This window comes from Pseudopipra pipra, chromosome 6 (assembly GCF_036250125.1).
Source record: "Pseudopipra pipra isolate bDixPip1 chromosome 6, bDixPip1.hap1, whole genome shotgun sequence".
NCBI classification, from domain to species: domain Eukaryota; kingdom Metazoa; phylum Chordata; class Aves; order Passeriformes; family Pipridae; genus Pseudopipra; species Pseudopipra pipra.
This window is the reverse complement of record NC_087554.1, coordinates 10,651,890-10,675,233: the sequence shown is the minus strand read 5'-3', so window position 1 is coordinate 10,675,233 and position 23,344 is coordinate 10,651,890. Positions and strand designations below refer to the sequence as shown.

Below are 23,344 nucleotides of genomic sequence, written 5' to 3'. Positions count from 1 at the left end.
CAACTTATTTGAATTTTCAGTCCATATTTAGGTGCGTGCGACATCGCTACTGGGATCATCACTTTGTGATATCTGTGTCATAATAAAAGTTTTTCATTCCACAAGGCCACATCTCTGGCTGCTATGACAAACAGAGGAGAGGGGAGAAAATACACCTAGAGGTTAAAATTAACCTAGAGGTTAATTTAAGAAGAGCTCCAGTACAATGAAATCACAGCATTCATTCTCAATGTTTAAGTGCTCAGAAATCTGTTCAAGGTGACTTGTGAGGCTCTCTGTGACTGCACCATCCCACCCTCCAACCAGCCCTTTGGTCTTCACGCAGCTGACCACACAACCTACCCCAGAGAACCCCTTGTCTCTGTGAACACTTTACACCACTAAAGAAAGACCAACTGCCTTACTTGACCCCTATTTGTCAACATAAATTAGAGCCTCACAAAGGAAAATCACCTTCGTTTTCTGGAAATTTTAACTCTTTGTCAACTGGCACCATAGCTATTAACAACTAACCAAATAAAAAACTCTCTGAAGAGCCGTACTCACAAACAATAAATGTTTGATGGCACGGAGATTTATGAAAAATAAAAGTGAATCTTTGCAAAGTCTTTCAATTTGTCCAATAGGGAGAAACTTCAACTGTGTCCAAAGTCCTCCTCAGTGCCCACAGTCACCTACAGGCCTGATAGCTGGCTCAAGCTTCATGGAAACACCTAAAGACAAGCTTATGTACTAGTAGCATATGACATCAGAATCCTGACTCCCAAAGAACGCCAGGAAGCGTCCTTTGATCTCTCACTAAAAAGAACCCAAAACTCAGAAACATAAATTGAGAAGATTAAGCTGTTTGATTCGCTCAAGATGTTCTCCTTTTCCCCCTGACAATACTGACAGGAGACTAATGACACCTTCTTCCTGGCGTTACGTTCCAACCCCTGTAAGCACATGATGTTTCTTTACTTGTCAAAGTACTGTCTCCCAGCCTGAATCCAGGAACTGGCTACAGTTCTTCGAAGATGAAAGACATGCTAAACCCTCAGCCAAAGAAGGAAACTATTCTGACAGGCCCTGCTACCACACAGATAAATGGGGGAGTGGAGTTTGTGCGTTCACATACAACTCTGCAATGGAAATTATGAAGTTTGATAAATTCAGATTGTTTTAGAGGGTCATAACTCGAGAAAGGCAGAACAGCCTTTAAATATCAGTCAAAAAATCACAGCAACATGGGAAGTCTCAGGTGTCTCTTAGTTGTAGTTGTTCGGTAACTACGTGATCTCCACAAATCCAACTTGAATTTGCATGAAGAATTTCACAAACTCTTTTCACATTGTAAGAGATATTCAGATCAGGTGTGTTCCTGACCCTGGCCAGTGGAAATTAATGTAGCTCAGCACTTTTCAAGAATATGTACATTTGTGCTAATCAAGAAAACTATGCAAGTATTTGTTCAACCTGTTGTGTGTTACAGTAATCTGCATTTCTTTAAATCAAGTACACTTCACCTGATGGTTTTAACTTCTATATTTATTATTACTCTTATGGCACAAGGCTATAGGATCCCCTCACATGCAGACAGCACACCAGTGCATTAAGACACGTGAGTAAAAATAAGAGTCACGATAAGAATAGTACATGCATATGCATTTTTAACTACAGGCAGTGCCAAAGATAATTTTCCATGGATGAAGAACCATCTCAGAAACAACCACCTTCACAGAATCACACTCACACAGGCTTCTATTGAACTTTATCTAATGATTTTGTGGGCAAGAGTGTTTCCTAAAGTGATCTATGAGTCTCTTCTTGTTTTCTGATTGAAAAAGTGGTTGGTAATCCAGTCTGTATCTGCAAGGGTAAGATTTTCCAGCAACAGATATCTGTGAAGTTAGTTTACAAGCTCTACTCAGCCACTTGCCAAATGCAGTCCTTTTTTGTATGCTAAGCAGACATGTTATTTCAATACATTATTCTACAGGAAAAAAGCATTAGCAAGAATTTTCAATTACAATTCCAATCAATGGAATTAAGCACACATCTCTGATGACAAAGTCTCTCTTCCCTCTATTTGGCTGAAAACCCTTGGGTGAAGCAACTTTATTCAGCCAGTCTCTCAGAGGAAATAAAAATAATTATTATCAGACCATCAGCTGCCTTTTGACTGGTCAACAAGTGTACTTGATGCCTTAGTCTGTGTAAGAAGATCTTGGCCTGAAGTCTCACAGCCAGTTCTTACCACTTGCTTCTACAATTGCTGAATGATCAGGGGAGGCAAAGGCTCAAAGGTGACCCATGAGTAGTACTGCCTGAAGCAATACAAAGGTAGGCACATTTATATGCTCTAAAAAGGAAAGATCAGTTCCATTTTTCCTGTGGGAAGGAATCTTGCTATCTGCAGCACATTACTGCAAATGTTATCATGAGGTTTTCCCCACATTAACTTTACCCACCAGGTGAAGCACCGTACACAGACACGAGGTTGGTGTTAACTCTTGGCAGACTGACATCTTGCCATTAAATTGATTAGTGCCAGAAATATATTACACAGGAGTCAGCTGGCTGTACACCTGGGCTGAAGAAGTCTCCTTTCAGAAGCCTGACTGTTTATGGCATCAGCATAGAGGTGGTCATACATTTACCTGAGTCGAAAGACCTCATGATTTGTATTCCAAAAGCATCCGGGTGTCATTGGTTCATACTTTCTAGATCATGTTTTCTAGTTATGCAATTAATCTTAATATAAATCCATTGCTTCATCTGATCTCACTGACCAGTCTCCAAGACAGAAATCCTCTTTCTATCCCTCATTATACAAAATTAGTCAAAGACACTAAATCACAAGATGCTACTAAAATAATAAGAGATGGGCATTTTGTTGTCTGTTTGATTATTGCTTGATTGTACAACTTCTGAAGAAAGTATTTGATTTATTATCAACTAACACAATAATTTAATTAACAATTTGGGTTTAATCTCCAAAAAAGCCTCTGAAGCTCATTAAGAAATATATTTTTTTAGCTTCATTCAGATTTTGACTTTTCTTCCTAAGGAAGGTTACCATGAACAGGTTTGCCATTAAAAGAAAGGATCAAGTCAGAAAAGGGCTGCAAAAATAGTTGTAGAGACAGAATCAGATATGCTGTTTGTTCTTACTGGTCTGTAAGTTTAATTTTGGTTCTAGCCCCTATTTGACTGCAGCTCTATTCACAAAAGCAGCAGTGTTTCATATCAAAGCTTTACCACTGTGAAAACGCCTTCCATGGAAACAGAACTGCTTTACAAAATCCGCAGTGTAACCTTATCTGCTGATTTCATTACGTGCCAGTAACAAGAAGGCATGGACAGAAAGTCAGCAAAGATATCCCATCTGCAAAAATGCCCCTATGTCAGCTAAAGACATGGAGAAGGCATCAATAACTGTGCTAAACTATACACACTCAGCTGTAATAGGTTGCTCACAAAAAGAGAAATGAGTTGGAAATGATGCCAGGATGTAGGCAGAAAGGCTTTGATCTTTGCCCTTCTGAGTTCTCCAGTGCTTTTCTCAGCCCAGAAAGGAAGGAGCACACCATGATTAGAGGTGATGCAGTAACCCTGCCTTACCCTACAAGGTGGACTAATGATGTGCACCTAAGTAGACTATCATTAAAGACAAAACAAACCTCAGCTCTCTGAGGGAGACTGGCTCCCAGCACTCAAAAAATCTATATTCTGTTTCCTGCAGGCAATAGCCTTTCAGCTTTCCATGGAAGGAAGGATCCTTTTATCCTTTTCCTCTATAGGTGCCCTTCATCTGTTAGGCAATCCATACCCCCTATACCCTTTTGCCAGAGGCTATTCTGTGTGACAGGTAAAAATCCCAGACTTGCATTGGGTCACAGTTTTCAGAAGTGTGAAAATTTACCTAAACTTTGTCTCACAACAAAATACACACAAGAAGATCCCACTTTCAAAATCTATTGTAAATCATGCAAAGACCTAATCAGAGTCCTTAAAAATTGCAGTTTGATGGTTCCTGTCTTGGAAGGCTGCTCCCATCCAGGACACTGTTATAAATCCTGTATCAGATGAATCAACCTCTGAAACGAAAACATCACCTCCTGTTACGTACAGTGTGATGAAACACTGACAAGCAATGGGAGAAACAGCTCACCAAGTTGCACCACTGCATCAGCCATAGAGAAAAGTATACTCAGAAGGCAAAAATTGAAAGTTACAGTAACAGTGGCAGACCTTCTCTCAGAAAAGTGATTTTACATATTCTCTCACCTCCCAAAAAATCACAACACTGCTGATGAGGTATCAACCTTAATATTGTTTTATGCTGTAAACAGAACTTTACTGCTCTGAATATTCAAGTTAATTCCCCGTGTCAGTCTAGTTTTGTTCCTGAAAAAATGACTTTAGCAGAAGTGCACCTAAGAAAAAAAATGAAATACGTAAGTGGGTTAAATTCTCCTAGTACTGCTTACTTACAGCTCAGTAAGTCATACTGAAGTAGCCAGGGTTCCTCAGGGAGACTTGAAAGAGCCTGTCAGACTCTGTCTGTACAGATGACAAAGACTAGCAACAAAACAATAAATCTGATCAAACTACATACAAAACATGCAACTACCCTGAGAAGATTCAACTCAATATCCAGACTTTGCATATCCCATCACGCTCTGTAGTTAGTGTAAACACTGGACACATCAGACAGACAGGGAATGGGGAAAAACAACAACAACAACAAAAAAAGGTGATCCTCTCCTGACAAGCTGTCAGGAATTCATGATAACACTATGAATAGCAAACAGTCAGATGAAACTTTAAAGATTAAACTGCATATGACACCACATATAGAAGGAAATGCCAAAAACTCTCTCAACAAATTTTTGACATCCTTTAGAACTTGAAAAACAATTTGTATAATATGAATTGATATGTTATCTCTATGGCTTTTTAAAGCAGCCAATACACATGAACATTGGTAAGCTACTAGCATGCTATTAACATTTATTTTCTTCTGTTTATTAAAAAAAAAACCCACCAGAGTCTCTTGGAAAAATCTGATTTTTTTTGTTGTTGTTTTTCTGATAAATAATCCCATGCTTATTTTGCATAATAGGGTGGAAACTCAGTCTGGTTCTGTTGCTTAGCAGAAGCCCTTTCTCTCCCGAAGTCTCATGCAAGTTGTAGAAACAGAAACATCAGACTGTATTTTCCCTGTATGAATGACACAAGTAGATATAAACCAATAGCCAGAGAGAGGCATTTGGAGTCTTCACCCAGATTTTCTCCCACACTAAAGTGCTCTGGGGGATTTTTTTTCTCCTATATTTTTGGCCAAATGGGCCACCCCAGCACCCTGTGTCCCCAGGAAGCCTGAGACAAATCTCTCTGGGTATTCCCTTAGCGACACTCACACCAAGCACACGCAAACGCTACACAGGGAGCCAAAACAGCTCCCCGGGGTAGAGGTGCTACATGTCTCCACAGAATTCTTGCCTACACTCATATTACCTAGATTTTCCTATTAACTCTCCACTAGACAAGACCATGGGGAGTCAATTATTTGTCAAATACACACTCATGAAGGAATCAAGTCCATTGCGTCACGCATTCTCCTTAATGCGCTGATTTGTTGTTTCCTTTCCAGGACTTCTGATCAGAAATATCAGATGTTTGGTGATAGAAAGATCCATGAGATCTTTGATTTCGAATTAAGAAGTTCTTATTATCAAGTCTTCTCAGATCTGAAATAATGGAGTGAGTTAATATATTGCAAGAGACTGAAAAGGGGATGCTAACACGTACATACTGAAAGCCAATGACCACAACTCAGGTTCTTGCACAGCACATGGACAGCCTGGCTATGGCTACTTGGATTTCAAGGAATGCAGGCAGAGCAGCAATAGAATGTGAGACTTGCAGTGACAATCCAGCTCATGAAAAAGTCAGAGGGCAGCTCATTGGTGCTGAAGAGTCACCTAAGACTTGGCTTCACTTTGCTCAGGATCAGGGCACTTGCAATTGGAAGAGATCCAGATGCTCCTCCCAAGGAGGGCACAGAGGGGAAGCCACTGGTCCCAGAAGGCTGCAGGTCACTGGTACAGAATACTGCAAGACCTTCTACTTACCTGGGCCATGTGTCCTGAACCTCACTTCATTTGACTGTTGATTGGGGAAGATGTCAGTCTGCAAACAAAGGCAGCTTTGGGGTTTTGACAACTGGATGTTTGTCTTACTTAGACAACATTCTGACTGTTCTACATATTATATATGTGATTATGGACACCCAACAAGGACAGACATTCATGTAGAGAAGATGGATGTTTCCTGCCCTGGCAGACTTTGATAACCTAACAGTTCCCAGAAAGTCGTGGCACAGAAGTTACTTTACACTGAAGAAAGAGTTTTGAAGGCGACTCTCAAACTGTGCTCAGCACTAGAGGGCAGCATAAGAAACAGGAAAATTTGGTTCTTAAGAGAAACCTCAGGGGTTTGAGACTGCTTAAGAACTTTGTTAAAGGGCTCTCAGAACTACAAGCACCAAATTTACAAACTGCTAATTAACCAGCAAATTCTATTACAGTGGTTATTTCCTAAGGGTAAGAAAATGTATAGGAGAAAAATGAAATTCTTATTATGTCATCAAGCCAACACTAAATCATATTATGTGGGTGCACGCAAACAACACTTTATAGGAAGAAGGTCTTAGTAAGGGCTCTACATTTCTTCTGTACACACTCGAACTAGCCTATTCTGATCTGAAAACACTATAAATCCTGGCCATTGTTGTTTCTACTAGATATGTTCTCACTACCAGCCTATTAAATTCCCCTCTAGCCATAACTGTGTCATGGATATGAATCAGGCTAGACAGGTCCCTGCATCATTCTGGTAAAGTTAACACAAAGTTACTACAAGACTGGATAACCTGAAATTGGGGTAAAAGCTTCTAACTTAGTGGAATGAGATTATCTAAGGAAATATATATTTCCCAGTAGAATCAATTCCCCCTCAGATGAAGACATAGAGCTCTCTGACAGGTACCACTATTGCACTTTTAAGGCTTTCTGTATTCATTGACATCAATATTTTGACAGAGACCAATCTTGTCTTCTCAAATGGGTAAAAGGCTGGCTTTCAAAAAACACACTATAAGGATATTGAAGACTAAGGAGTAACAAATTCCAAATCTTCAGACTTTCTAAAACACGCTTTTAAGCTTGTCCAAAGCAATACCCTTCTGCATTCCTCTTGGAAACCAGATTTGAAGAAAGCATAGATTCACTTGAAGCAATACTAAATTGCTTAACTGCAGACCTTCAAGATAAAGGGTGGTCAGAATGATTATTTATTGACTATAACCTAAGGGATTAAGGTTGTCTTCATCACAGGAAATACATTTTAAACTGCAAAATTATTTTCTCATTTCAAATAATTCTGTACTTAAGGCACTAACTTAAACTTCACCTGCAGGCAAACATGAAAAAATTTTTGGAATAACAGTCTAATAACACAGTAATAATCTGCCAAAAACTGCCTGAAAATAAATTTGGTGACTTTATTTCAGTTGTGACACATAACAAACTGCAGTGTAAGTGGCATGAAATAGTAGTGGTACCCACAATGGAAAGAGAGGAAGTAGGTGGACACAATTACCTCCCTAATTTTTCAGATAAACAGCATGACAGCCTGGTCCCAGGTCATGGTTCTGGTTAGTAGAAATAACCTCCCCCCCTGCAGTGTTGATTAGATCAAATAGTCAAGGAAAGTGCTAAACCAATTTAAACTCATCATTTCTGATCTCTGCAGTTTTCTGAGAATTATGGCACTGACATGTTTCCTGTCTTGGATGAAAAAGACAGCATGTTATCACATGTAACAGCCACTTTTTAAATTATTTGTGATATTTTCAAAATTCCCATGAAATTTCATTACAGTGAGCACTGTACAAACAAAAAGAAGAATGCACAAATTAAACCCCCATTTTGCAGAACAGCCAAGTGTTCAGTAACTTCACACAGAAACTCCACTGACTTTTGGTGACTTCATAAGATCTTGAACAACTGACTTACATGTGTATAACCTCCTGCTTGGCCATTAGGTAAGTTGGTTACACTGAGTATTTATTCCAGGTAAGAAAAGAAGGCAACAGAAATTCACAGATGAGAGACTAGTTTGCATTCAGCAAAGAGAGGTGCCAGAAACAGATTCCTTCTACTTGATGCTCGGTAACAAAGCTGAATTTCTAACAATGATTTTCCTCACTTCCTTATTACCGTGAAAGAAATAAGTGGAAACATGAGAGACCACTTACAGAAGGTCTGGTATTATGCAATCACATTACTGCATTTACAAGCATTTTTTATTAATAAAATGATGTAAAACAAAAATCTGAAACTGGGGGGGTGGTGGTGTTTTTTTTTTAATTCAGAGATTTGCTTCAGTTTTAACTAGAGTCAGATACCTTGGTTTAAACTGGAGTCAGATATGATGAATCAAACCTTCTTGGGTAAGGCCAGAATTAAATACTGATCACTGGATTACAGGTATAGAGATTTCTGCTTGAAATTCACACCATTTTTGCCTCTGGATGGAAGAGGACCTCTCACACAGGCAATAAAGCAATAAACTGCGTGGAGACTTTGTTAGTTTTCTGGGCTTTTGTTTTGGGGGCAGGAGGGCTGTGGTGTGTATTTTTCATTTGTTTTGGTTGGGTTTGGTTGGATTTCTTTCTTCTTTTTTTTTTTTTGGCTCTGTTTGGTTTTGGGTGATTTTTGCCCCTATGTTTTTAATTACCATGGTTTAGGCTCAGCTTAAATAATAATTGTTCCTGCCTGAGACTCTCCTCCAGCTTCCTGACCAGATCCCATACTGCCCCTTTCTTCTCCCCATCCCTTCCCAGAGAGCTGAAAGGGTGAGCAGAGGTTCTTCAAGAGACAGGAGAAGAGTGGATTTTGAAGATGAGAAGCAGCAGTAGCAAGCCCATGGATCCTCCAGCTGGACTCCCAAGACTAGACCAGCAGGGAGACAGGGAAAGAAGAAGCCATTCCAGGCTGACTTCCAGCCTCCTCCTGTCTCCTCTTCCCAGCTGGCACTCAACTAATTCCTCCCAGCAGAGTTACTAAAATAATTAAAATACTTGTTCATTACATTCTCCTGTCATCAGAGTTGAATGAATACTGGAATATACCAGGCACTAGAATTCCTCAGTTCCTAACAAGTATGGAAAGGTTTGCAAGGCAAGCTTGAAGGGTACAGATGTACAGTCGATAAAATCTGCATATAAAGAGCACTCTGCAAAGAGAGCAGAATAAATCAAGCTCCACATCTGGGCTTAGGGTCAGAGACCTGTCCACGACACAGCACGGTGAGTTACCATGCAAGAAAGAAGATATAAAGATTCAGAATGTTGCACTTAGTGTAATTGCACGTGTTCCTAAATTTAGGCATCTGTTAATGGGCTTATAAAAAAGGAAACTCATCTGCATTTAATGAATGTCAGACCACATTTTCGTTTGGGATTAATAGAGTCTGCATCTGTGCAGTTGAGAGGATTTAAAAGCTCACTGTGTTTTATATCATAAACCCAAATCTATGTCACCTGAAGTAAACACAAAAAGCACTTAACTATTTTGAAAACAATTTTGCCAGGAGCTGTCAGGCTGTCATGCTAATTAGTCATGTACATACAGCTTTTCCTTTTATACCAAACTGAGTAGTCACACCAAAAGTGAGGTTCACATGAGGAAACAGAAACAAGCTCTCTTCTACAGTCACCCAACTCAAAGCACCAAAAATAGGCTTCCTATTTCAGTAATCATATAAAATGAGATTTTCTCTGCTTACCTGGCTGTACTGAGTTCCCTCAGATTAGTTCTACTTCAGAAATTTCCATTCAGTCCTCTGAGGAATTTTGTTTGGGCCACTTCTTTACAAACACAAAAATTTTAGAGAGTAGCAGCTCCCTCACTCAAGACAGCCTTTCTACTTTTCATAAGTGCTTCCAGCATCACGATAAACACTGTGAGCTCTTTCACCCCTTCCACCAATCTGTGTCACCGGCACCGCAGCGTGCAGACACTTTGATAAGTGGGCCTGTGATTGACAGCACTCCTATTTAAAGAGTACTTTTCAAACACTTGCAGATGCAATTGTACATGCTTGGAGCTTGTTCACACTTCCAAGAATTTTCCTAAGTCACCCCAAGAGACAGAGATGAGCTTCAGTTTTAAAGGAAACCTGAAGAAATGCGAAGAGAAGCAGGGCTGTTTTGAAGAAGAGCTGGTGTGTGCTTCTGCAAAAGCATCTTCCATCCCAGCTTACCACAGCTCTTTTCATGCTTAAAGCACAGGACACAGACACATGCAGCAGCAGGGAGTAAGTACATTTCAAAGGTTTGCAAACTACACTGCACTAAAAAAAGAAAACTAAGTATAACATAACTTCTCCTCTTTGCAGAAAAACACGAATGACAAAATAAAAGCACTGTCCCATCTTTGATACCAAGTAGAAGATTTGTGCTAATGTTAATTTCAATAATAAACTGAGGCTATCAAGATGTCAAGAATTCTCCTTGAATGAGTGAGAAAAAAAAAATTAAAGAAAATGCAATCAAATTAAGTTTGAGTGTTTAATACGTATTTGGGTAAGTGCCGTAAGACAATACTTTTAACAATTTCGGAAATAGGATAGTCAAAAACATGCTGAAAGAAGAAAACAAATGATAAAGACAACTAGCAGCCTGCATAAACAGAAGGCAAAGAGGAAATTCTAGATTGCACCCAGCAAACACTTTGGTTTGTTACTGTTCTCAGCTGTATGCACTCTCTCTCCTTCAACTAGGAACTTTGAGAAATATCTATTACCTGAAAATTTTCCTCTTCTAGCTTAACTTAGAAACTGCAGATAAAACGTCTTTAAACTTACAACATTCTGCAATTCCTTTGCAACTTTAAAAAGCAGTATAATTTAATTTTTTTTTTAATCTGCATTAATTTGACTGTTCCTCTGCTTCAGTTGTGTGAAGAATGGAGGTATATGAACAACATCAGCTCTGTGGGGTTCTGCTCCACTAGAAAAATGAATTTTTGCTGAGTTTACACAAATATTTCAATAATTTGATAAATATATTAAAAGAAGTCCACTACAGAGGAGAGTATCATGGACAAAGAACAAGAATAGAAAACTATAAGCATTGTTATTCCTCAAGACAAAAGGAAAAAGATGGACTCAGTTCTCACCAAAACACATGATTGCCCATGGACTTTGATGACAGTTACATGAGGCAAGAACTGGACATCGAGGGTCACTCACTGCAAAGAATAATTATTTAATATTTATTAAGCAGCCTGAAGATATAAAATCATATTTGGTTTATACTGCTCTTTACAACGCACCAGCTTGACTCTTCAGAAGAGATTTTTGTCAGTTCTATGGACAGAAGAGTTATGAAGCCATAAATTATCATCACGGGGCTGGAAAAGGTGCAGTGGCACGATTATTACTGCTAAGAGAGATCTAAAAGCTTAGAACATCTGAGGAGCTTCCAAAACAGGTGCTGGTGGCTACAAAGGATAGACACATTGCACTATCATTCACATTAGAAAGCAAAGACATACAGAGGCAGCTGGTTATTTCTGCTTTGATTTTTTTTGGGTCTTGTTTTTTTAAAGTCATCACAGCCCTGCCCGAATTTTAACAAAAACAAACAAAGAAAGAAAAACCAACAAAACAAACAAACAAAAAAATCCACATGAAAGTACAGCTAGACTGGAGAATGAATCAAACTTACAGACAGAAATTCAGTTTTAAACAGAAACAGAAAGCAAGAAGGAAAAGATGAGGAAGCCAAGAAAAACTGGAATTGCTGCCAAAATAGGAAAATAAAGGAAAATAAAGGAAAATTCAATTTATTATGCAAGATACAGAGGGCAATTTAGTTAGTAATTTCTCATCATAGGACTACAGATTTCCCTGCAGATCTGTGTGACTTTAGTTTGGGAAGCACTATTTGAAAAGGTCTGAAATTCACAAATCAACCTCTTGTAAATGGGCTAAATCAACACAGAAGAACAGAAGTAGAAACATCTTCTACAGTTTTTAATTTATTACGTTTCTTGCAACATAAAACAAAGTTATACTCTGCTAAAATTCAGCCATGTCTGTTTTCTTCCTGTCCTCAGGCCACATCTGATTATCAGCTTCTAGTAAACCCACAAATTAAAAAGAATGAGGGGGAAAAGCCCTATCCCTTGAGTGGGCGTGTATTTTGAGACTGTACACAAGTTCTCTACTTTTCTACTTTTTTCCTAATAACACTGTGTATCACACATCCTGAAGGGAAATACAATTGTTAATTAAAGATTAACGGTTGTTCTCTTTGTGTAAGATAAAGTCAAGACTCTTTCTTAAGAGCAGTTTCAGTCCTTTCAACAGTGCTCACCAGCACTGCACCCCAATTTAATCCAGGGCAAAGGACTATTGTATCTGCTACACTGCACCTTCAAAAACATCATCATGTCACTGAGTTACCAAGAAATACTCTTATTTATTGAGTTAGCCACAGTACTTCTGCAGACAGCGTGTTCTTCAAATTATGCTTATCACCAGTATGGTCCAAACCTACTCACTGTAGAAACACAGGAAAAAATGACAGCTGGATGTGTAATTGAAGAAATGCTCCATTTTATGATTGCTGTAACATAAATTATATATATATAAATATATATATATTCAAAATAATAAATTATATATACTATACTCGCAGCATGCTTTATACAGGAGAAGACTGAACCTAGCAGCAAAGGCATTTTTAACCTCATGTTGTTGCTTCTCTGGGAAGTCTTTTGAAAGTTTTAATAAACATCATTACATTTCACATCCTCTTGTGTTTTCCAGCAAAAAAATCCCATACAAAAGAAAAGAGTCTGGAAGTGACTGTGAAATAGTTTAACAACTGGGCAGACAATGATCTTACCACGCTCACACCCTTCAGCTGGGATGCTGACAGTCAGATGCCAGCATGTCCATTATGGAGCCACTCAGGCAGGCAAGAGAAAATGCAAAGGGCATAGAGCCTTGTCTTGAATTCTGTCTCCCTCCATGATTCACTATTCCTGCTAGGAAGCACCTCCTTTCACTTGTGAGTCACAGCTCCGAACGCTTCCTTGGATTTATGTGTCCACACCTTCTCTTTAAAATGGTCCTCTAGGCCTGACCCTCCTCTCTAAGCTGTTTGGAAAAAGGTCTTCCTTTTTACCCAGTGTTAGGCAGTAAGAGCAGGATACAAACCATTCCAATTTCCTTCTCTCTCCTGTGTAGAGTGCTATGAGCTTACCTCAAGGCTGTACTGTGGGATCCGTGACAAAGCTGCTTAGATGAATGGGATCACAAGTACTGCTACTGATTTCTACCAGATAAAGACCTAGAAGAGCATTTTGAATAGTCTGTTATAGGATAAATTCTCATCTCAGCTATATCAAAATGGACAAAAGTTCAAAAAGCTGCCAAAAGATACCACAGCTACATTTCATGTAGCTGCACAGAAGTATTTTCTACCAATTCTTCTGTTCCACTGGGAAAGAGAGCAGAACCAGACCTGGATCCTACAGTCTGTGCATTATGAAGAGTGCATTTAGTAGACATCTCATCTACACATAATCCCAGACAGGTGGTTACTAATCCTGGCTGTTTGAAGTAGAAGCAGAATTATCCAGGAGTGTTAGCAAACTGCAACAAAATGCCTTAAAAAAATGAATAATTAAAACTGACTTTCACCAACTTTGTAGAATACCTTTAATAATAGACAATAAGGGACTTTATTATTTATTATCATTATTTCAGTAGAGACTATTTAGGCTAGACTCCAGAAGAACATACTCTGATAAACCACCAGAGAATTGTGAGGCATTCAGTTCTGAATTTCCATAATGCTTTTAGGAATTGCTGAGCATGATAACAGATTTCATTAATCCTGAGGTTATGTCCAAAATGAACAGTGCTTTTTTCATTTGCTCCACCTGCCCAGCAGGTGTTTAAAATCCACAGGGTTTGTGAATTAATTACCGATGAGTCACTAGGGTGGGATGGGCTAATTAAACTCTATTTGAAAAAGAAAAGAATGAAGAAATCATTTTACCAAAAGAGTTAGGATATTAGCTGCAGAGTAGTAGTGAAGGAAGAAGTTCGAGACACAGCCAGCTCTGAATAGAAGACTTGAGAGGAGCTGATGTCCCTCTGGAATAACTGTTCATCAATGAATCCAAGGATTTTCTACGTTTGCTGTGGAAGTAATTTTCTCTAACAGCAAATGAAGTTTCTAAACAGTTTGTTTCCAATTAATCTTTACTCCTGGAGAAAAGCTGCCCTTTAATACTACAAACTTAAACACAGTTGGCATAGATTGACAAAAATCAGTAAAGATTCCAGGAATTTTGTCAAAAATCCTAACTCAAGGCAATGCCAGAGAACTAAATTTCTTACTCAGAAAATGGAATCTGGGATATTTTCATCCAACAAAAATAAATAATTATAAGATAAATTGAAGCAAATTAGAAAGCAGAAGGTAATTTCCCTGGCAGGAGAACTAAAGCTCATTGCCTTAGTCCTAATCAACAGCTCCAAACCTCAGTTGGAAAAATTTCCTAATGAAGCCCCACAGAGTATTTCTTTGTGTCACTAGGGAAGAGGATTTGGCAAGCCTGCTGAGCAGGCATGGCTTCCTCCATGAGCAGAGCCACAATTTGGCTGCGACATTGTAATGAATCTGCTTCTCTGTCCCTCTGACTAAAATGCACACATGGGCTTTCTCTCCACATTTAGTCATGGTCACTGTGTGAAAGAGATCAGCAGGTTCATAATAGTGTTGAAAATTTAACTTCAAGTTCACTTTTGCATGTCAAGGTCATTTACCAGAAAAACACATCGTCTTTTTAAGAGTTTACTGCTCCCAGATAGCAAGTTTTTGGTGTGCTACCCATGCTGGTAAGTTTGCCAATGCTTACCCAAACACTGCTGAAAGAAATAGAGACCAACAGCAAGAAAACTCCTATGTTAGTTTGACTCCATCCTAATTTTGGAATAGCATCCTGTTAAAAGGTTCAGCAGAGGAGTGTTTCTGACTGTAATTAGAGTCTCTCTGCAGCTGCACCTATGCCAGTGCAACAGTTTAAAAATACATGCATGGAAATGCTGATGAGACCTTGCTCATCTCATATAATTTACATGAGAGTAGGTTAATCAGAATCAGAGAACTGAGCAGAATCTTGTATGGTTTCTTCTCCAATGAATGTTGTTACAGAAGGTTCTGTCCCTTCAGACATTTGCTCTGATAACTCTTCTTTGTTTATGTACTTTCCTGCCAAAGACCTAGCAAGCTGTGGAGGAACAGACATCTGTTTTTCCATGATGAGTTTTCTGGCTCATTTACCACCAGGTTTTCCACTTCTGCAGTGCTTTAAGAAATGCAACCAGAGATACCAGATTTCCATTTATTTAGGTCCTCAGCTTCACCTACAGTCAGTAGATTTGCCATTGGTATTTTCCTATAAACTCTCCAGTCTAATTTACCACAATCTTCATAACCAGAACTTTCTATGCCTATTCATGATACATTCTCAGTATTTTTTTTTTTGTCTGTTCCTCCTGACATCTCTAATTCCTGACTTTGGCCTGCTTTCATAACAACCTATGGGGCACACGAGATGTGCAAAGTTACAGTTCCGTAACACTGGGCAAGTTACTTAGACACCAAAACATCTCCACCCTGAAAAAGTGCCTAGCCTTCAATGCAAAGAGCTATTCCCAAGATAGCCTGTTGCCTCAGATAAGGAGAAAAACGAGAAAAAGCTGAAATTTAGGAGCCAAACTCTACACAACCACAAGCACATCCTTTGGCCTCCTGTGGAGGATGATGGTTGCACTGGGAACTTATACTAAGGGTATTTTTCTCCTGTTGCTGCTCATAGTATCCTTCAAAAGTGGTAAAGGCAAAAGAGGATTTAGTTTTCTGCCTAAAATAATTCCTTGATTATCTTTGCGCAACTGAGCACTCGCAGAAAAGCCAGAATGTTTTCCCAGTAGATCTCATTTTGCCACTGTAAAACAGGAATAGCACTTCTTCCCCTGCCTTGGAGGAGTATTAAAACAAAGCTACAATTCAGAGCTGCTCAGTACCAGCCATCACTGAAATGCCTATAAACTCAATAAAAATCCTCTTTCCTCTCATTAGCAAAGATGTTGAGATCATCCATTTTTCACAGACTCCTCTGCATCAGCAGCCAGTCTGCATCACCAGCTACCTTCAATTACTCATTGCCCTGTCCCCCAAGAAACCAATACTGATGATTTTGGTGTCAAAGTTTCCAAGCCACCAGCCTCCAACATCTTCTGTATCACAAGGAGCAGATGTCTACCACTATTCCATCTCCTTAACTAGTAACAGAGGATTTGTTTTGTGCATAACTAGATTTTTCCAACCTCTTCGGGGTTTGGTTTGTGAGGAATATTTGATATTCCAGAAGTACTGTCTTCCCCACAAATAGTCACATGAACTCAGATATTCGTTGTTTTACAGCCTGGTAAAAATTCGATTCTGTGAACAATTGTTATCAAGAGGGTATCCATTCCCAACTGACCTAATCATACAGTATGAAAAGAAGTAAAAATGCTAATTTTCAAGTTAGAATATACTGCACTCAAATAATTTTGCTCAGGCAAAATCCTTTCTTTAAATTATCCCTTTTAGCTCTAACAACATGTGCACTTTGCTTAATTACACAGCCGGCTTTACCCCTCTCTTTTCCCATTCCCCTTTTTTGTTTTTCCTTGCTCAGAGGTATGCAAACCATCTGTGCAGAGAACATGGTCTAATAACTATCTGCAAATCTGTTCCCTGCAAGTGACAGCACCAAAGCTGCGAGGCCAAACAGCACCAGCTGCTTGCAGGAGCCCAGGTTTGCATGAGGGCTCTTTGACTTGCTCACTCCCTGTCCTTTTCTGTGGACAATACATGAAAATACCTGAAGATTTCAAGGGTCTCATATTTCTGTTGGGGTCAAACGTACCTGCACATTGTTTGATTTTATAATACCAGAACACAGGGTTTGAATTTAAATGCCAGTATTTCAAAGAGCCGAGTTTCGTATCTGTTGTTTCTTTGAGAGACAATGTCCAGCAGACATCAGAGCCATACTGAGAGAACTTCTGAGCAAAAGTTTTCCCCAATTACTTGAATAAAATCTATTTTAAATAGAAATACTGACATTTATTCTCAACATACTGTCCAATACATATATTTTCCATATATACAGAACTTTGTTACCCACAGAATAGCTTGAGCTGAAAAAGGCCTTTAAGATCATCAAGTCCAAGCCTTAAACCAGCAGTGCCAAGTTCACCACTAAAGAATATTAGATTTATTTTTTTTTACTATTTATGTCTATTGACAAAGGGAAAAGCCTTCATCACAGAAAGGCTAGTAAGTGTTATGATTTGTTCTTAAAAAGTTAGACCACTAAAAACTATTCTAAAGTGCTACTGAAAAGATACTCAAATTTTATTCTCATAGCATTCACATAATGTAGAAACATACGCTTATTTTTATCACTTTTTTTTGGTAAGATTTAAATGTTTGGGATAAGTAAAGAAACCCCAGGGAATGGAGTTTCATGCCCCACATCTGAAGAGGAAGATTTCAGGGTTAAAAGATACATACCTGGTCCACAAAAAACCAAAGCATATTTATACAGCCTCTGAAAGCGTCTGCCTTTAAATTTTGAAATAGCTTTCTCTTAGATTATATTTTGAAAATCTGGTTTAGAGATCTACATGAAATGCTTTATGTTATTTTTTTTCAACTAATTTAGTAAATGTGAAAATTATAGACTTAAAGTGAGATGCTACTCATACAATCATATCACCAGCCAGCACTTACTCTTTAGTAAACATCACTGTTTATGTTACAGGATAAACACTGACATAATCTTACTCTGAATACTACTGGTGTAAAGAAGAGACACAGCTTTTCAACAAAAAGTGTTGCAACTTGAGCAAAGACATACTTTCAACCAAAGCTAAAACCTCTCTCAAAAGAGCCCTTTTTTCCATCTCTGCAAAAAAAAAAAAAAATCTAATTTAAATACACTCAGCAGACTCAGAGGAGCTTCTTATTAAAGGTATTTTTCTCTGGTAGCACTCACACATTGATGCTCAACAGCTTCCAACCCTTAAGAAAAGCCATGTTCTATAAACCATTATGGTAACTTCTTTTAAACTTGCATTTCCTATAAATAATGTTATTCTTAGCATAACCCTAAGTATTAGCATATTTCTTGATATATTTCTTAAAATATATTACTGCCAACGTAGGGAATGGTAAAAGCAGAGAACAGTTAAGAGCAAGAAAAGGAAGCACTTTCATTCCCTCCAACACACCAAAAAGCAAAGCAGAGCTACTGTGTGGAAATTAGTAAATTATGCAGGGGGGGGGAAAGTCAATATAAATCTGTTTTCTTTTGGAGTAAAAGGACATTCTACATGCCAGTGTTGTTCCTCCTTGTGTTTTCAGCAATGACTACTCAGATCTTCCTACTGGGGACTAACTCGGCCCTTGCTAATTTTTAATTTTAAAAAGTGCTAAATTCTAAACCACACCTTTGAAGCAAACAGTCCTTAATGGAGTACATAAAACATAAAGGGATATTGAAACAGTAATTCAAACATTATTTTAACATTTAAGGGAAAGGAATTATTCTCTCCTGAGTATCAGTTAAAGGAACAGCTTTACATAAGATATATTCAAACTACAAGCCTTACCAAATGATATAACATATCTTCCCAAGTGGTAACAAGACATACTGACAGAAGAAAATAGTGCTGGAAACTAAGGTAGGATCCAAAACTTTGTTTCACTTGTTGGATGATTGCACTTTCCTGATTCTTTACCGGATTTCTGAGGTCTACCTTTTAACATGATCAGCTGCTTGTCTTCTACCCATACTTGACAAACAAAATTAGGTACCTTGGATTTATGCAAGCTTCTTCACAGAATTTCCATTTATACACATAGAATTTAATTTTTTAATTAAATATTTCCCATTAGAAAAGAACAGGAGAAAGAGGAACGAGATTTTGTCATATTTGTCACATAATTCCATTTGATGTCATTCCTCTTCCAGTGATTTCTATCTGCATAATTTAATAGTTCATTATCATATAACAGCCACTGAATCTCAAGCAGCTGCTAATGATCATATTTCAGAACCTGTTAGCATCAACTTGCTATGATCTTGTTCTTCCCACCTTCCTTCTGAGCCACTTTCAGCTGGTCAGTAGGAGGAAAAGTGTTATTAGAATTAAAATAGCAGGGTAGAAAACTTGCACTGTAACAACCAACATCCTAAATGTTCCGGTACATGTCTTCAACCATCATAAATAGGTTTCTGTGTAGCTTTTAATAATACTTTATATTAGACTCTATGTGCATTATTTAAAAACCAACCATATAAGTTAAGTTGTTGGAGCTTTTTCTTCTTGTCTTTTCAAATATTTAAAAGAATGCCTTTCCCTGTAAGGGAAATAGTTCTATATTTGGACCTAAAATAATTAGTATTTCTTTTATGTCAGATGCTGGCCAAATCATACTCTAACTATTAAATAAAGACAGTCTTTAGATAAAGTCAAGAGTATAAGTGCAGTTAATTGAGCATGAAAACACCTATAGATTCCTCAGCCAGACAACCAAGCTGGATTTTCTGCCCCCCATCTCATTTCCCCCTCCCTCTTCTTCCTCAGAGTAGCTTCCAAACAAGTCACTGCAATAAGCTATAATATTTATCCTATGAGACTTTGTGAAAAACTAGCTCTGGAGGAACGAAAACCCCACAAGGGCATTTGCAATTTCATCGTAATTGCTGTTGATTCTCCTCTCCATGATAAATCCAGGCAAAGTCAGGACTGTTTCCAAGGTCAGAGAGGCCACTCTGCATTATTATTAAGACTAATGCCTATTTACACAAAGTTGTATCTCAGAATTTATTCCCTCAGATCAAGAAAGCTAATAATTCTGTAGCTGATTAAAAAAAAAAACCCAAATCTGTGTGTAATTTCTCTGTTAACCCAAAGAACAACCTGACCCTCAATCTTCAGCTTAACAGCAAAAGCAAAATCACCAGGGCCACGTGGATCTCTAGCTTCCATTCAAACAAATAAGTTTGATACCCAAACTTATCCTTTTCTCAGCTTATTTTAGATTCAGTATTTAATGCAGAATTGACTGGGATATGTTTTCCTATTGCTTTCCTACAATATTTTTTTTTGGTACAATATGTTTCACAGAATCATAGAGTATCTTGTCTCAAGTTGGAAGAGATCCATAAGGATCATGAAGTCCAACTCCCTGCTCTTAGCAGGACTACCTAAAACTAAATCATATATGACTAAGAGCATCATCCAGATGCTCCTTGAACTCTGCCAGGCTTGGTGCCATTGGCACTTCCCTGGGAAGCTTGTTGGAGTGCCCATCCATACCTATATTTACCTTATAGGAAGTGACTTTGAAAAAAGGCAACTTGTAATTCTGCATCTGTCTGGGTCTGTAATATGTAGAAAAACGTGACTATCTGATGGTCTTTGCTACATGCTACAGACTGCCATGGCCTGATGAGTCTTATTTTCTTGGTGACTTATGTCTCCCTCAACATTGAACAACAGCTAATTCTGAACGTGTAAAAAAAAAAAAAAAGGGAACATCAGGCAGAAATGTACCAGAGAGCTTGTTCTAAGCAAAAAACCTACTGTAACCAAAGACACTGCAGAAAAAACCAAACCTCTGGATGAGATCCACAAGAAAATCCTGGTGTTTATTACTAAAAAAAAAAAATCTCAATTTTTAAGGGTACGTGTATTGCAGGTCTATTATATATACCAATTTTAAATACATATTAATTTATGCTTGACTGATTAGGTATATCATAATCTATTATGGCATTCAAATATTTAAGAATGTTTTGCTATTTACATTTTAAAAACATGTTTCGGAATAGTTAAGGGTAGGAGTAAGTGGAACATTCCTACAATTTCTGCAATGAAAACATTTTTTTAATCAGTTAAAATTCACTGAAGCAGATATATTCATGCAAGCGTTTAGCTTAATTTTAGATGGGATTAATTACTTGGATGAAAATTCAAAAACTTTTAGAAAGATCATTACTCTTTCTGTGAAATTAAATACCAAACTGTTCTCTTAATAAATGGAAGTCTTCATGAAAAGCCAAGGAGAAACTATTGAATGAGAATTTAGATTAGCTTTGAGAATTCCGTCTTCAAGTTAGGAAAGCCGTTTGCATTCCTATCAGCCACCAGCACTATCAAGCTCATTACTTAACGAGGGCAACCCAGCCTGTAAAACCAACTGGCAACTCAGAAGAAACAGCTTTTAAGTCAAGAATGCTCTCTGGTGACACACTACTGGTAATGATTCTTATGTCAATGGCTACGAGAGATGCAAAACATGCAAAAGCCAGAGATTTTATCTGCAAGGTCGGACTATCACATGTTCATAGTACTCCCCAGAATACAAAGGAAAAGATTACCTGATTTTAGTAGTTACTGAGTGCAATTACGTATTCTGTACCTTGCAAAAATTAAAGTGATCCACTAAAAAAAAAAAAAAAAACTATTAAAAGCATTTTCCATGAGTTTGATTATTCTATTTATGCTTCCCTTTAAGAGCCCATAAAGCAGCCTGGGAAACTACAGTCCCCCATACTGAGAAACTTGGTGATGATGCTGACACATCAGCTTACTAATTAGCACATACTCTCCACTTGCAATTATGCTTTGCTGCTTTTTAAAGTCTTTGTCAACAGAAATCTCTCTACAGCTCTGTGATGTTCCTGATGTGCCATTAAAACTTTTATCATATTTATTACCTATCCTGAAGACAATTCATGGCAACAGTCTTTCCAAAGAGTGTTGCTGTTAATTTATATTACTCAAGCCCAACTCTGACTTGAAAATTTTACTTGAAGGACATTAATTTTGGAAAGTTGATACCTACTGTGGAAAGGTTTCATACGGTTTTAAAGGTTTGACATAGTAACAAGTAAGCTAAGCTCCCTTAAACAACAAGGTACATTGCTACTTTCTTGCAGAATTTGAAAAAAAATTTCCTTCTCAAGAGCAGAAAAGCTGCCTTTATTGTCCTTTGAAAAGTTCCCCCACAGCTCTGAACGTGTTACTAGGATGTCTACACTTCTGCATGTACTATAAAAACATCATCCCACTGTTTCTCCAGCTACTCTTCAGTTTGTAGATATGATTTACAGTCACAATATTTGTTTATGAATTTCCTTATCCTCCCACCTGAACTTCTGCCCTCCACCTGAAGCTCATCTCTTCACAAATACTGCTCTGCAATAGTCCTCTCTGGGGCACACACCACCATTTAGGCTGGCTGTCTCATGGTGCTTTTCTTTGATTCTCTCCTCAGATTTCCTTTGGAATGATGCCTGTTCTTCCCTGAAAAGCTCAGGAGCTTTATTTGGTACCTGTACTTGCTTTGTACACCATTCAAAAACATAGTGTCTGTAACTTATCTGGAAAGGGTCAGAGGAGATTTCACAAAACCAATGCAGGAAGATGATAAATCCTTTGCTCCCAGCACAAAGGGACCCTCAGACTACTCCATCTTAAGAGACCATTTTAGGTCAAAGAGAAGACAAGACTCGGCGTGTAAATTAAGGGAGAGAGACACACTGGCTTCTTTTTCCCTTCAGGCTCTGTCTCCTGCAACTGTTTTATCCCCCAGTGGAACCACCAGAGAAAACAGCTCTGGAGGGTTTTTTTCAGCCCCTGTGCAGACTCCTGCCACCTGCACTTCCTCTTTCCAGGAATGAGAGTGCCTTAATTTCCACTGTACCACGTGGACAAGGACAGGTGCAATGTGATGCCAGGATACCAGTTCTGTCCAATTTGCCAGAACATCTTGTCTTCACACATGGACAGAACTTTCAGGGTACCATTCTGAAAACAGTGCAGCTTGTTAAAATACTCTGCCAAATCCCACAAGACATGCTGAACAAGACCTAGTATTGAGTAAAAAGTAGTGTTAGGAGCCCCGGGATGGATTTTATAGGACTAGATATCGATTGTGCTTACTTGCAAAAATTTTTTTAAATGTATTACTTGTACTGATTCAGAAGATGAGAAATGATCCATATTTTATTATCTGCTTACATTTTTGCAAAGCCATCACTATGGCTAGCAAACAAAACCTGCAACAAATAGCTTTCAAGAAGGTACTGGCCAACTGACAACCTGAGAAATAGTGACAGCAGAATGAAGTTATCTGTCA

The 23,344-nt window shown here is 38.3% G+C and overlaps 1 protein-coding gene across 5 annotated transcripts in view; it reads right to left on the bottom strand.

The window, feature by feature from the left end:
* Window positions 1-23,344, bottom strand: part of GALNT18 (polypeptide N-acetylgalactosaminyltransferase 18) — a 227,185-nt gene that overhangs the window by 122,351 nt on the left and 81,490 nt on the right. The window lies entirely within an intron of this gene.